Source organism: Bombina bombina, chromosome 9, assembly GCF_027579735.1.
Source record: "Bombina bombina isolate aBomBom1 chromosome 9, aBomBom1.pri, whole genome shotgun sequence".
NCBI classification, from domain to species: domain Eukaryota; kingdom Metazoa; phylum Chordata; class Amphibia; order Anura; family Bombinatoridae; genus Bombina; species Bombina bombina.
In genome coordinates, this window is record NC_069507.1 from 168,957,972 (window position 1) to 168,975,311 (window position 17,340).

The window sequence follows — 17,340 nt, forward strand, 5'->3', positions numbered from 1 at the left end:
ACCTATACTTGGGCAGTGATAGATTGCTGAATGGCAACTTACATAGGCGCAGGATTCGTGCCACAGGGTATCCCAATCGGCATCAGAGCGGAGAGCGTGCGGCGATGACGTCAGCATCGCATGCAATAGGAGCCGACACAGCCCCTGACAACGAGCAGGGAAGGAGGCGCCGTGCCCCTAGCAACGGCTACTGCGGCGCGGCATGACAGTGTGTGTGTATGTATGTGTACGTGTGTGTATGTGTGTGAGTCTGTGGGGCATATTTCACAAGGTGCGGATGGACATGATCCGATATTGTGGATCATGTCTGCCGCACATCGATAAATGCAGACAGCATACTCTGTTGGTATTTATCATTGCACCAGCAGTTCTTGTGAACTACTGGTGCAATGCCGCCCCCTGCAGATTCGCGGCCAATCGGCCTCTAGCAGGGGGTGTCAATCAACCCGATCGTATTCAATCGGGTTGATTTCTTGCAAGTTCTGTCCGCCTCCTCAGAGCAGGTGGACAGGTTATGGTCTTTAGCCCGCTGCTTCATAACTTGTGTTTCTGGCAAGCCTGAAGGCTCGCCAGAAACACGGGGCTTCAAGCTCCATACAGAGCTTGATAAATATGTCCCTGTATGTATGTCTATGTGTGTGTGTGTGTATGTTTGTGAGTCTGTGTGTATATGTGTGTGTTTGTGTGTGATTGTGTGTGTGTGTAAAAGCATATTTATGCAATATTCATATTTAATAGGTTATGTGTGTGTGTGAGTATGTATGCATGTGTATCTATATGTGTGTGTATGTATGTTTATGTGTGTGTGTGTAAAAGCATATTTATGCAATATTCATATTTAATAGGTGTGTGTGTGTGTGAGAGTATGTTTGCATGTGTATCTGTATGTGTGTGTATGTATGTTTATGTGTGTGTGTTTAAAAGCATATTTATGCAATATTCATATTTAAAAGGTGTGTATGTTTGTGTATGTATGTGAATGTATTGCATATTTATGCAATATTCATATTTAATAGGTGTGTGTGTGTGTTAGTATGTATGCATGTATATCTGTATCTGTGTGTGTGTATGTATGTTTATGTGTGTGTGTAGGTAAAAGCATATTTATGCAATATTCATATTTAATAGGTGTGTGTGTGTTAGTATGTATGCATGTGTATCTGTATGTGTGTGTATGTATGTTTATGTGTGTGTGTGTCGGTAAAAACATATTTATGCAATATTCATATTTAATAGGTGTGTGTGTGTGTTAGTATGTATGCATGTGTATCTGTATCTGTGTGTGTGTATGTATGTTTATGTGTGTGTGTAGGTAAAAGCATATTTATGCAATATTCATATTTAATAGGTGTGTGTGTGTGTTAGTTTGTATGCATGTGTATCTGTATGTGTGTGTATGTATGTTTATGTGTGTGTGTGTCGGTAAAAACATATTTATGCAATATTCATATTTAATAGGTTTTAACCATGTACAGTATATAGTTAAAACCTATTGTTTACTACTATTTTTACACTGGCATTAATTTAATTTTTTGTCCATTAATTTTCTAGTTTTAATTTAAAATGTTTGTCTGTGTGCATGATCTACATTTGTAGTGTGTGTGTATGTATATGTGTGTGTTTTTTTTAGAGGGCATAATGTTTGTACATTGTTTGTGTAGAATGTATGTGAGGAATTTGTGTAGTGTGTAGTGTTTAGTGTGTGTGTAGTGTTTGAGTAACTCATATATGTGTATAGTGTGAGTAGTGTTTGCAGTGTGTGTGTGTGTGTAGGCAGTGAAGGCAGTGTGTAAGTGTCTGTATGTGTAGTATTTTTATACATATGTGATGTTTCTGTAGTGTATTATTGTACATCATGGGATCTGTTTAGTGTGTTTAAGAAGAAGTGTGTTTAGTGTTTAAGTGGTGTGTGTGTGTGCATGATCTGCATTTGTAGTGTGTGTGTATGCATATGTGTGTGTGTGTGTTTTTTTTTTAGTGTGCGTAATGTTTGTAAATTGTTTGTGTGCAATGTATGTGAGGTATTTGTGTAATGTTTAGTGTGTGTGCAGTGTTTGAGTACCTCAAATATGTGTATAGTGTGAGTAGTGTTTGCAGTGTGTGTGTGTAGGCAGTGAAGGCAGTGTGTAAGTGTCTGTATGTGTAGTATTTTTATACATATGTAACATAGTAACATAGTAGATAAGGTTGAAAAAAGACTGAAGTCCATCGAGTATGTGATGTTTCTGTAGTGTTTTTATGTACATCATGGGATCTATGTAATGAGTTTAAGAAGTGTGTTTAGTGTTTAAGTGGTGTGTGCTCATGAATGTGTATAGTTTTTGTGTGGTGTGTGTGATGTTTCTGTAGTGTGTGTTTGTGCATGTGTGTAATATTTTTGTAAGGGTCTAGTTTGAGGAAGTTTGGTAGTTTTTGTTTAGTATTTGCAGTGATAGTAACTTATGTGGTGTTTAAGGGTAGTGTGAGTAATGTTTATGTAGTGTGTGCGTGTGTAACAAGTATTTGGTAGTGTGGATTTGTGCAGTGTGCACTTATGTGCGGGTAGTTTTTGTGCAGTGTATGCGTGTGATGTGGGTCTGTGTATAGTGTGTGTGTAATCTTTGTGTGGCATTTAGTATGTCTGAGATTTGATGTTTTTTGTGTATAATCTTTTATGTAGTGTATTTGATGTATATGTGATTGTGTGTGATGGTTTGTATAGTGTGAGTGTGCATGTGGTTAATATTGTGTATGTTGTGTATACTGTGTAGTGTTTTTGGAGTTCTTGTATATTGTTTTGTGATGTGTGTGTATAGCAGTGCATTGTGTAGTTTGCAATATATATATATATATATATATATATACACACACATATACATATGCATATAAACATATACACAAACATACACCCATATATACATTCTGCACAATAGTATGGGTTTGGTGTATAGTTTGGCTTGGGTGAGTTATGTGGTCACAATGAGGTCACAGTCATTACTATGACATCACAAAGCCATCATAAAGACTACTTCTCACACCTGCTACATTTCTTTACTTTAGTTGCTGATAATCTACAGTGAGTACTGACTTCATTTGCTATTGAGATTCAGTTTGCAATTGGTGCAAATTAACATTTACTATAAGCCTGCAAAGTTGCAAAACATTAAAATTTCAAAAATTGTCCACAATTTTTGCCACCACTGTATATATAAATATAAATATATATACACATGATGCACTATAGTATAAGTTTGGTGAGTAGCTTGGCTTGGCTGAGTTATGTGGTCACAGTCATTACTATGAAATCACAAAGCCTTCAAGACTTCTTCTCCCATCTGCTACATTTCATTACTTAAGTTGCTGATAACCTACAGTGAATACTGACTTCAGTTGCTATTGGAATTCATTAAATACTAACTACAACTTCTGCTGAACTTCATGGAATACTGAGAGGTATTTATAACTGTTTTATATAGCTTATACAACATAATATTTATACTATGCATCCATAGTTTTAATTAATTTATATGTTTTATCTTAAATCCAAGTTTTACTCATTTATATTAACAACTAGGGGTAAAATAGTGTAGTTTAACTTTGCTTAGCAGTCACTATACTATATCTAGCTCATTATATACACAGATGTAAAGGGTCAGATTGAAACTATAATAATGTTGCTCTTGCGTGCACAAAATTCAAAACATCGAAGGACACTTCAGACCTAGTTCCTCATTCCAGAAGGTAACATCTCCAAATAAGTGGTATCCCTAGGTGCCTCATCAAATTGCCAACAAAATACTGACTTGATCCCTTGAACCCTACTCAATTGACACCCCTTTTAAGTAGCGGCAGAATGAGGCTCATTTCCAGTCCAGTTCTAGGAGCCCGGATAGGGGCCGGAGAGGTTTTGCCGCTGTTCTGGTGTTTACATTCTCTCCATGACAAAATATGCATTGCCATGTTTATAGGTAGATTATTTAAAGTATTGTAGATATCTTAAAAGGGATTTAATGGTTACTTGCTATTATTTTAAACATAAATATAAATTTGAAAATATATCTTTATGTTTAAAATAATATTAAGCAATCACTAAATCCTTTTTACGATATCTACAATACTTTGAACCACAAGCATTGTACATGACTATACATATAATTTAAACATTGACCCCTAATCTACCATAACCTAAAACTAAACTGTAGAAGCTAAGGCCCAACACATCATATTCAATATTTAAATGATGCATTGTTATGTAGAATGCATTGGCCGATATTTAAGAAGCATCGGGTGGACAAGGCTCGCTCTACACTGAACCTGTCCGCCCGGTATCGCAGCCAGTGGGCAGCAATACACTGCCCGCATTTATCATTGCACCAGCAGCTGCTAGTGCAATGCCACCCCTTGCTAGCGCTCAGCCAGTCGCGCACCAGCAGAGGCTGTCAATCACCCCAGTCGAACTTGTCCGGGGTGATGTTAGTCCGCCAGCTGAGAGCTGGCGAGCAGGTTAGGAAGCAGCGGTCTGATGACCACTGCTTCTTAAAGGGACACTGAACCCAAAATGTTTCTTTCGTGATTCAGATAGAGCATGCAATTTTAAGTAACTTTCTAATTTACTCCTATTATCATTTTTTCTTCGTTCTCTTGCTATCTTTATTTGAAAAAGAAGGCATCTTACCTAAGGAGCTAGCCAATGTTTGGTTCAGTCTCTGGACATCACTTGTTTATTGGTGGGTGAATGTATCCATCAATCAGCAAGAACAACCTAGGTTGTTAAATGAGCCGGCATCTAAACTTACATTCTTGCTTTTCAAATAAAGATACCAAGAGAATTAAGAAAATTTGATAATAGGAGAAAATTCGAAAGTTGCTTTAAATTGTATGCTCTATCTGAATCACGAAAGAAAAAAATTTGGGTTCATTGTCCCTTTAACTATCGGCTGCAGGCTCTCTTATGTAAGCTTTCACTGAGGCTACATAAAACTGCATCTCACAGCTTTATACATTTCACCCATAATGTTTAAATATTTGCATATAAATAAAAATGTAATTAATGTTGCTTGTTGTGTTTATTATTTCTAATTAAAGACAGTATCATTAATATTATAGGTCTACAGAACTGCATGCCTGCTTTCATCGGGGATCCCTCTTCTTCATGCATTTGCAGCCTCACACTGAAATCCCGGAAGCGTGGAACTCCAATATAGAGGGGTACCACTTAATTCTGAGTGGCTGATTTCAAATCAGTCAGTCCTTATTGGCTGATTTGAATCAGCCAATAACAAGAACTTTTTTTAATTTAAATTCTAATTATCCTTTTCTATTGAATGATTAGGATTTAAAATTAAAAAAGTTCTTGCTATTGGCAGATTCAAATTTACCAATAGGAATTGACTGATTTGAAGTCAACCAATTGGAATAAAGTGTACCCCTATATATTGGGGTTCCACAATTCAAGGTTTCAGTGTGCGGAGACAAAGAATAGACAAAGAATAGAAGATTGTGGAGCAGTGGTGGCAGAAGAGGCCACGGAAGTTCACCTCTGCCGCGGAGAAGATGACCCCCGGTGCCTGGACCTTGGATGATGAGGGCCCTGGCATTGAAGAACATTGCCCAGCAAGAAGAGTCCATGGAAGTCTGCCTCCGCCGTTGTGAAGATGGGCCCCTGGTGCCTGAACCCATCAACTGTGAGTAACACGTTTAGGGTTAGATAGGGTTTTTTTGGGTTGTTTTTTTATTTTTAAAAATGGGGTTTGTTATTTTTAATTTTATCTTTTAGGCTAGGTGTTTTTAGTTAGAATAGTTAAGTTTGGGGGCTGGGGGTTTCTTTAATGTAGAAAGGGGGTTTAGTAACTTTTTTGGATACTTTAGTTTATTTTTTTATGTAACTTTGCTTTTTTATTTATTTTTTGCTTAGCTTTTTTTCTTGTAATTTAGTGGGGTTAGTTTAGAGGGGGAGTTAGATGTTATGTATAGTGGGGTTAGATTTTATTTGCGGTTTGGCAGTTTAGTTTTTTTATTTTTAATAGATTTTTTTAATATTTCTAACTTAGGGGGTTTAGTTTAGAGGGGGGTTAGGTGTTAATTTAGTTTGCGTTTGGGGTTTATAGCAGCATAGGGTTTTATAGTTAGCGACATAGGGGTTAAGAGTTAGTTGATTGTGGTGGGTATATGGCGGCATAGGGGTTTATAGTTGATTGGGTTGGGTACATGGCGGCATAGGTGTTAATAGTTGATTTCAGTGGGTTTATAGTAGAAACGGGTTTATAGTTAGTGACATAGGGGTAAATAGTTAGTTGATTACGGTGGGTATATGGTAGCATAGGGATTAATAGTTAGTTGATTGTGGTGACGAGTATATGGCAGCATAGGGGTTAATAGTTTGTTGATTGCGGTGGGTATATGGTGGCATGGGGCTTTATACTTACGACATAGGGGTTAATAGTTGATTGCTGTGGATATGTGGTGGTTTAGAGGTTAATAGTTAGCAACTTGTGGTGGGTATGTGGCAACATAGGGGTTAGTAGATAGATACTTACGATGGGTATGTAAACGTTTAGATGTTTACTAGTTTACTGTTAATTTGTGATCGTGGGGTACTTAGATTAGTGGTATTAGTATTAGCGGTTAGGCACGGCAGTTTTATTCTAGGGATGCTTTAGTATACATTGCTAATATAATCAGTGATTCAGGGTGATGCTTAAGCCAGCATTGCTCACCAATGCCGTGTATAGTAAATGCCTCTCAGCGATGCTGCTATGTCGGGAGTTTGGAATATTCCTACAAGCTTGCTCAACATAGCAGTGGATCTCAGTATATTTTATATAATAATGTCTAAATTATGTCTATTTCCACGCCCACTGCATCATGTGACAGCCATCAGCCAATCACAAATGCATATACATACAGTATATATTCAGCTGTGAGACTGATCGCCATGTAGTTTCTCACTACATTGATCCGGCTGGGATTGACATTGCATCCTTTAGGACATATCACAATAAAAAATATTAAAATTCAGGATTAAATGTATTGCACTACAAATTAATCCAAGTATGATTCTTTATCTACCTAATTACACAACATAACCAGCAAAAAATCTCCCAGGAGACTGCCCACATTCTATAAATGTCCTCGTCTTGCCCAACAAACATTTTTTCACATTTCTTTTCTTTCTTTTTTTTTCCTTTCCTTTTTCTCCCTTTTTATTATGTTTATTACCAATTTTAATTGTGATTTATCTGAAGATTATCAGCAGTTAAACCTTAAAAAAGCATATTATCATATATAAATACCAGACAATGTTTAACATTTGTTATAACCAAATTATAAAGAATATTCTACGTAAATGTTACTGTATAATTTAATTCTCAATAAAAATTAAAATATCAAAAAATAATAATAACATTAAAATTAATTATTTTTATGGTTGTTTTTATTTTAAATAACTATTTACTTTGCAGAACTCATATGATTTTCTTTCATGAAAAGTGACATATCCACTGCTCCTCTGAGTGGCATTTGTTTGGTGGCGGAGTGGAGTGGAGCTGGGTGAGGGCAGGGGTTTGCCACACTTTTTTTTTTCCTTTAGTTGTTAATAGAAGGTAGTTTGTGACTTAAAAAAGAAATCACTATGTTGTTATATAAGAGTGTATTTTAATGGTTGATTTAATTTTAAATAGCTATTAAAGTTGCAGAACACATATGTTTTTCCTTTGCGCAAAGTGACATATCCACTGCTCCTCTGAGTGGAATATTTTTGGTGGCGGAGTAGAGTGGAGGCAGGTGAGGGCAGGGATTTGTCACAATGTTTTTTTGTTTTTTTTCTTTAGTTGTTTAGAAGGTAGTTTGTGACTTTTTTTTAAAAAAAACATCGCTATTTTGTTATATAAAAGAATATTTTAGGGGAAACTTCCGGGTGAAGGCCATTATAGGTCACAATATTGTGTGCTGCTTTAGTGATCAAGATCTGTCTGTTAAATATCACTTTCCTAGGCACCATCTGATACTGAATGCAGTGGCTCATATAGTAATTAAAGATTCTCAACCAGTAGATACGATTATTTTAATGATTGCTTGTATCAGCTATATTCCTGGACTTTTCTGAGGCTGAGACCTAACACCACCCCCCCTCGGCAACCCTTGGAGATCTGCTGTATTGCAGCTCCAAGAGTGCACTGCTTTTTTTTGGCTTCAATAATATGGAAGACAGCTTACTGCTTAAAGGGACAGTCTAGACCAAAATAAACTTTCATGATTCAGATAGAGCATGTAATTTAAAACAATTTTCCAATTTACTTTTAGCACCAATTTTGCTTTGTTCTCTTGGTATTCTTAGTTGAAAGCTTAACCTGGGAGGTTCATATGCTAATTTCTTAGACCTTGAAGCCCACCTCTTTCAGATTGCATTTTAACAGTTTTTCACCACTAGAGGGTGTTAGTTCACATATTTCATATAGATAACACTGTGCTCGTGCACGTGAAGTTATCTGGGAGCAGGCACTGATTGGCTAGACTGCAAGTCTGTCAAAAGAACTGAAAAAAGGGGCATTTTGCAGAGGCTTAGATAAAAGATAATCACAGAGGTTAAAAGTATATTATTATAACTGTGTTGGTTATGCAAAACTGGGAAATGGGTAATAAAGGGATTATCTATCTTTTAAAACAATAAAAATTCTGGTGTAGACTGTCCCTTTAACCAGATAAAAGTGTGTTTCTTGGAACATTTCAATCAGTGGCGATTCTAGGAACAATATTTGGGGGGGGGGCACATAGGATACCACAGTCATAACTGGGGGGCACTAATACATTTCAACAATAATTCATACCACTGAAAATAAACTAAATATATATATATATATATATATATATATTAGATTCCAAAATACCAGAGTAATGCAGTATGCAATGATACCTTTTTATTGTACTAACCTAGAGAGTTTTCCTTTTTCCCTCAGGTATTGTTTCAGACCTGAGAAAGAGAAGAAAAAACTCAAAAGCTTTTCTATATAGTTTAAAGCAAACACCAGGGCTCTGTAATTAATCCCCTCCCCTATGTTAAATATATCACTAATGAAGACCAATACATACATATATACATACACACACATACATACATATACATACACACATATACTTACATACACATCCATACATACACAGTCACACACATTATACATGCATATACACACATACACATATACTTACATACACACATTAAACATACATACACACAAATACATACACACAGACACATACATACACACCTAGTTAAACACACATGTTCACATGCACATTTTTATGTTTGGATTGAAAATTTCTGAAATAATATACAAGATAACTGCAATTTTTAGCACAATGACTAAAAGTACTTTATTCCTGATTGTAGTCAAAGTGTTGCAAAAGATAATAACACACACTCTTATACAACACACACAAACCACACACCTTAATTTAACCCACACACACCCTCATACTAAACATACACACACCCCACCCTCATACTACACACACACACCCCACCCTCATACTACACACACACACCACATACTTACCCTCATACTACACACGCACACCACACACTCACTCTCATACTACACACACACACCACACACTCATCCTCATACCACACGTACACACCACATACATACCCTCATACCACACACATGCACACTCACCCTCATACTACACTCACACACCACACACTCACCCTCATACTACACACACACTCACCCTCATAATACACACACACCAAACACTCAACCTCATACTACACACACACCACACACTCACCCTCATACCACACGCACACACCACACACACACACCCTCATACCACACACATGCACACTCACCCTCATACTACACTCACACACATACACACCACACACTCACCCTCATACTACACACACACACTCACCCTCATACTACAAACACACCCTCATACCACACACACGCACACCCTCATGCTACAAACACACACACACTCATATTACACACACACACATACTCATACTACACACTCACACCACACACTCACACCCTCATACTACACACACACACACACACAGACATACCCTTATACAACACACACACCCACCACACCCTCATACAACACATCCCAACCTCATACAACACACACACTCACCACATACTCACCCTAATACAACACACCCACCACACACTCACCCTCATACAACACACCCACACTCTCATACAGCACACATACTCACCCTTATACAACACACACACACACACACACCACACACTCACCCTTATACAACATACACACCACACACTTATACTAATACTACACACACATACCCTCATACAACACACACTCTCATACTACACACCAAATATTCACCCTCGTATTATTAGAGTAAAACATGCAACTTTATTCCATGCACCACCTAGGTTTTTACCCTACCATACCTGCAACCCCCTAAAGGTGTATGTGTCTATATATATATATATATATATATATATATATATATATATACAGGGAGTGCAGAATTATTAGGCAAATGAGTATTTTGACCACATCATCCTCTTTATGCATGTTGTCTTACTCCAAGCTGTATAGGCTCGAAAGCCTACTACCAATTAAGCATATTAGGTGATGTGCATCTCTGTAATGAGAAGGGGTGTGGTCTAATGACATCAACACCCTATATCAGGTGTGCATAATTATTAGGCAACTTCCTTTCCTTTGGCAAAATGGGTCAAAAGAAGGACTTGACAGGCTCAGAAAAGTAAAAAATAGTGAGATATCTTGCAGAGGGATGCAGCACTCTTAAAATTGCAAAGCTTCTGAAGCGTGATCATCGAACAATCAAGCGTTTCATTCAAAATAGTCAACAGGGTCGCAAGAAGCGTGTGGAAAATCCAAGGCGCAAAATAACTGCCCATGAACTGAGAAAAGTCAAGTGTGCAGCTGCCAAGATGCCACTTGCCACCAGTTTGGCCATATTTCAGAGCTGCAACATCACTGGAGTGCCCAAAAGCACAAGGTGGGCAATACTCAGAGACATGGCCAAGGTAAGAAAGGCTGAAAGACGACCACCACTGAACAAGACACACAAGCTGAAACGTCAAGACTGGGCCAAGAAATATCTCAAGACTGATTTTTCTAAGGTTTTATGGACTGATGAAATGAGAGTTAGTCTTGATGGGCCAGATGGATGGGCCCGTGGCTGGATTGGTAAAGGGCAGAGAGCTCCAGTCCGACTCAGACGCCAGCAAGGTGGAGGTGGAGTACTGGTTTGGGCTGGTATCATCAAAGATGAGCTTGTGGGGCCTTTTCGGGTTGAGGATGGAGTCAAGCTCAACTCCCAGTCCTACTGCCAGTTTCTGGAAGACACCTTCTTCAAGCAGTGGTACAGGAAGAAGTCTGCATCCTTCAAGAAAAACATGATTTTCATGCAGGACAATGCTCCATCACACGCATCCAAGTACTCCACAGCGTGGCTGGCAAGAAAGGGTATAAAAGAAGAAAATCTAATGACATGGCCTCCTTGTTCACCTGATCTGAACCCCATTGAGAACCTGTGATCCATCATCAAATGTGAGATTTACAAGGAGGGAAAACAGTACACCTCTCTGAACAGTGTCTGGGAGGCTGTGGTTGCTGCTGCACGCAATGTTGATGGTGAACAGATCAAAACACTGACAGAATCCATGGATGGCAGGCTTTTGAGTGTCCTTGCAAAGAAAGGTGGCTATATTGGTCACTGGTTTGTTTTTGTTTTGTTTTTGAATGTCAGAAATGTATATTTGTGAATGTTGAGATGTTATATTGGTTTCACTGGTAAAAATAAATAATTGAAATGGGTATATATTTGATTTTTGTTAAGTTGCCTAATAATTATGCACAGTAATAGTCACTTGCACAGACAGATATCCCCCTAAAATAGCTAAAACTAAAAACAAACTAAAAACTACTTCCAAAAATATTCAGCTTTGATATTAATGAGTTTTTTTGGTTCATTGAGAACATGGTTGTTGTTCAATAATAAAATTAATCCTCAAAAATACAACTTGCCTAATAATTCTGCACTCCCTGTATATATATATATATATATATATATATATATATATATATATATATATATATATATATATATATTGCACGCAATATAAAGGAATTTCTTGTATGAGAGGACTGACTTATAGCATAAGAATTGCTTCTGTGGAGTTCATATAACAATAATAATAATATAGTTTAAAAAAAAAAAAAAAACAACTTGAGAGCAATAGCCATTGTGTGATACACTGCTTGCCTAAAACTGAGCAGTTTAGTGAGTAATACACAAAGCAAATGGAGAGGCATAAACACTGGCAGCAAAAAAAAAAAGCAAAAAAAAAGCTGATGTCTTACTTGTAGCCGAGTTGGAATCCCCAGCCCCCCTGCACTTCCCTGTTAGATTTCACAGGAAACTTTTATAACGATGTCCCTGCAATCTTATGTGGTGGAGTGCAGATGCTAGATCTACCCACCGAATAAACAAACCACAAGTAGCAGGAGAGGAGGGGGAAACAAGCTGAATATAGAGATAACGCAGGAGAAACAAAGAAAAATAAATTGGACACCAGAGGATAAATCAGATCAGTAGTTATGCTGTCTAAGGAGACTGTCACAGAGCTAATGTGTTTGATTTTTGTCTGACCGTGGAGTAAAACAAATAAAAATATATATATATATATATATATATATATCCGTTCACAAACTTCACACAAGCGCTGGGGCTGGCGGAGGGCAGACAGGGGGGGCAAAGAATATCTAATGGGGACAATTGCCCCCCTGTAGCGATGCCACTGATTTCAATAAGATTGAAAAGAGAATTACTACAATCCTCAATCTTGTTCAACAGCCAACGGAGCATGGCCTTACTAGCCCTGATCCAGAGGAACTCTCCGTGATTTCTACACCCTCGGAAGAAGCTGTCTTGGAAGCCTCTCCACTTACCTTTCTATGTTCCGGATATGAAGTTATAATAAACAACTACAGCGACCCTACAGAAGCTTGCGAGGATAGCAGCTGCAGCGAGGATGTGATTGACCCAGAAGGATTTTTGCGACAACACCCCATCTCTCCAACTACTGCTCGGGCCCTTAAGTTGATGGTATGCCACATAGATATATGGTCAGCTGTGAGACCGATCGCCATGAAGGACGTTTTTTACTACATTGATCCGGGCTAGCATAGCAATTGCATCCTTGGGCACATATCGCAATAAAATATATTAAAATTCATGAATAAATCTATTGCACTACTAGTTAATCCAAGTATGATTCTTTATCTACCTAATTATTCACACAACATAACCAGCAAAAAGACCTCCCAGGAGACGGCCCACATTCTATAAATGTCCTCGTCTTGCACAACAAAATTTTTTCCACATTTCTTTCCTTTCCTTTTTTTTCCTTTTTTATTATATCTATTACCAATTTCAACTGTGATTATCTGAAAATTATCTGCAGTTAAACCTTAAAAAAAAGCCTGATATCATATATAAATGCAAGACAATGTTTAACATTTTTTATAACAAAATTGTAACGAATATTCTGCATAAATGCTACTGTATAATTTAATTCTCAATACAAATTAAAGTAATAAAAAAAATAATAATGATAATATTAAAATGAAAAAAAAAATGTACTTTAATGGTTGTTTTTTCATTTTAAATAGCCATTTACATTGCAGAACTCATATGACTTTCCTTTATGTAAAGTGACATCTCCACTGCTCCTCTGAGGCGGGCGAGGGCAGAGGTTTGTCACACTTTTTTTTTCTTTAGTTGTTTATAGAAGCTAGTATGTGATTTTTTAAAATTAAATAAATCACTATGGTGTTATATAAGGTGCATTTTAATGGTTGATTTCATTTTAAATCTCTATTAATGTTATAGAACTCATATGCTTTTCTTTCATGCAAAGTGACATATCCACTGCTCCTCTGAGTGGAAGTTTTTTGGTGGCGGAGTGGAGTGGAGGCGGGTGAGGGCAAGGATTTGTCACAATGTTTTTTTTTTGTTTTTCTTTAGTTGTTTAGAATGTAGTTTGTGAGTTTAAAAAAAAAAAAAAAACAATCGCTATGTTGTTATATAAAAGAGTTTTTCAAGGGGGAACTTTCGTGCAAAGGCCATTATAGGTCGCATTATTGTGTGCTGCTTTAGTTATCGACATTTATCTGTTAAATATCATTTTCCTACACTGAATGCAGTGGATCATATACAGCTAGATTACGAGTTATGAGCGCTATAGGGATTTTAACGACCCCAACAAAAGCGGCGTTATTTCACCCACCAAAGGCGTAGCCATTATAAGTTTTTTGAAACCCGGCTTGTGCGGGTGATATGGATGTGTTGAGCTCCATACCGCACCAAAAACAAGCTCTGTTTTGACGTGCTCATGCACACTTTCTCCATATACATCAATGGGAAGAGCGGGCTAAAAAAAAACAACTAACACCTGCAATCACAGAATGAAAAGCTCCGTAACGCAACCCCATTGATATCTATGGGGGAAAAAAGTAACGTTTAAAAACCTAACATAAACCCCAAGTCTAAACACCCCTAATCTGCCGCCCCCGACATAAAAAAAACACCCCAAAATAAAAAAGCCTAATCTAGAATAAACTACCAAGGGCCCTTAAAAAGGCCTTTTGTAGGGCATTGCCCTAGGTTTAACAGCTCTTTTGCTAAAAAACAAAACAAATACCCCCTAACAGTATACAAACCCCCACCCCCCAAACCCACAAAATAAAAATAAAGTAAAACCTAAGATAACCATTGCCCTGAAAAGGACATTTGTATGGGCATTGCCCTTAAAAGGGCATTTAGCTCTTTTGCTTTGCCCTTAAAAGGGTATTTAGCTCTTTTACGAAAGCCCAAACCCTAAACTAAAAAAAGCCACCCAAAAAACCCTTACACTAACCCCCCACGATCCACTTACAGTTTATGAAATCCCGCTTGAACGATCTTCATCCAGGCAGCGAGAAGTCTTCATCCAGATGGCCTCTTCTATCTTCATCCAGACGGTGAAGTCCTTATCCAGGCAGCGAAAAGTCTTCATCCAGACGGCCTCTTCTATCTTCATCCAGGCGGCATCTTCTATCTTTATCCCGGTGGCACGGAGCGGGTCCATCCTGAAAACATCCGGCGCGGAGCATCCTCTTCATACGGTCGCCGCTGTATACTGGATCTTCAATGCAAGGTACGCGATTCAAGATGGAGTCTCTTGCATTCCTATTGGCTTAAAGATTTGAATCAGCCAATAAGAATTAGAGCTGCTAAAATCCTATAGGCTGTTCCATTCAACCAATAGGATTTGAGCAGCTCTCATTCTATTGGCTGTTCCAATCAGTCAATAGAATGAAAGCTGCTTAAATCCCATTGGATTATTAGATTAGGTCTAATTCTTTTTTATTTTTGATGATTTCTTTTGTTATTTTTCGTAAATTAATGTTTGTTATTTTTTGTAATTTAGTATTTCATTTTTTTTGTAATTAGATACTTTGTAATTTTTAGAGTAGTGTTAGGATTTTTTTTTTATGTATATTTTAGTTTTCTTTAATTGGCAGTTAGTTTAAATTTAGTTTATTAGTTATATTAGTTTAATTGTTAGTTTCAACTTAGTTTTTTTAATTTGTGAGGTAAGATTTAATTTAATTTAAGATAGGGAAATTGTAATTTTAATCTTAAATTAGGGGGGCGTTAGGTTTAGAGTTTACTAGTTTAAATTAGTTTATTTCGTTGTGGGGGGCTTTCAGTTTAGGGGTTAATAGTTTATTTTAGTATATTTCGTTGTGGGGGCTTGTGGTTTAGGGGTTAATAATTTATTTTAGTATATTTCGTTCTGGGGGGCTTGCGTTTTAGGGGTTAATAGGTTTACTATAGTGGAGGTGGTGTGGGTGGACGGCAGATTAAGGAATAATAATATTTAAACAGTGTTTGTGATGCGGGATGGCGGTGGTTTAGGGGTTAACAACTTTATTATAGTGGTGACGATGTCGGGAAGCGGCGGAATTGGGGTTAATAAATTTTATTATTGGCGCCGATGTCGGGACTGGCAGATTACGGGTTAATACATTTAATATAGTGTTTGCGATGCGGGAGGGCCTCGGTTTAAGGGTTAATAGGTAGTTTATGGGTGTTAGTGTACTTTTTTTTTTTTTTTTTTTTTTTTTGAAAAATGTTTATTGGATGATATATGGCATTACAGAGCAATGTAGCTTAAATCACATTTGTCACGAAGTGCAATCAACACAAGAGTAAAACAAGCTTATGTAGGTAGCGTGCTAATTAGTGCCTATAACAGTAATCCATCATCCATTTTTAATTAACTCGTATTATCTTGTTATTAGTCCGTCTTATCTAAAACAACAACATTAAAACAACAAAACTATGGTTGGTCACGAAATGGGTATTAATCCAAGGTGTTTTTTTTTTTTTTTTTTTTTTTTTTGTTATGCTCATATGTATCTTGTTCTGGGTGTGTCTTATCTGGTCTTAAAGTGCTATGTGGCAGCTTGTAGATTAATGAGTGTGCATACGTGATTCCCAATAGAATTGTATATTATGGTATGTTTCCATGTCTCTGCGAATGAAATAACCATATTCTTCTAATAGTATTGTGTGTTCCATGAGTGATTCCCAGGCTTGGTATGTGGGGACTACTTGTGATTTCCAATTAGCTACTATCAGGGATCTTGCCGTGTTTAATGCTAACTGAATCAATTTCCTTCTTATTTTACATTTACATTTTGGGAGTAAGTTTAATAGGGCTGTAGGGAGTTGGATCTTATATTCATTTAGTTGATTGCTTATGGCTTTAATATATTCTACAACCTGCTGCCAGAAGGGTTGAATGAGGTTACATGCCCACCATATGTGAGTCATGGTGCCCTTCTTACCGCAGCCTCTCCAGCACATGTCTGAAGCTGCCGGGTAGATTGCTTTAACCCTTGCTGGGGTAAGATACCATCTGGCCAAGATCTTAAAATTTAATTCCAAGGACTTGGCTGATACTGATGATTTCTTTGTGTTGTGGAATATGTGGTTCCATTCTGTCTCAGTCAATTCCCTGTCTATTTCCCTGTGCCAGCGGTTAACATACGCTGGCCTATCTGGTTTATGCACGCCGACTAGTGTTTTTTTTGCCCAGGCTAAAGTATGTCTCAATGACTGGTCTTGTAGACATAGTTGTTCAAAAGGGGTGGGTTGTCTGGTTATCTGTTCTTTGTCCGTAGATGTGGTTAGGTAGTGGTCAAGTTGGTAATACTTCAACCATTTTGTAAAGGTTCCCCCTAACACATCTCCTAAGTCCGATCTCGGTCTGAGTTTTGTGCCTTGTAAGAATTTAT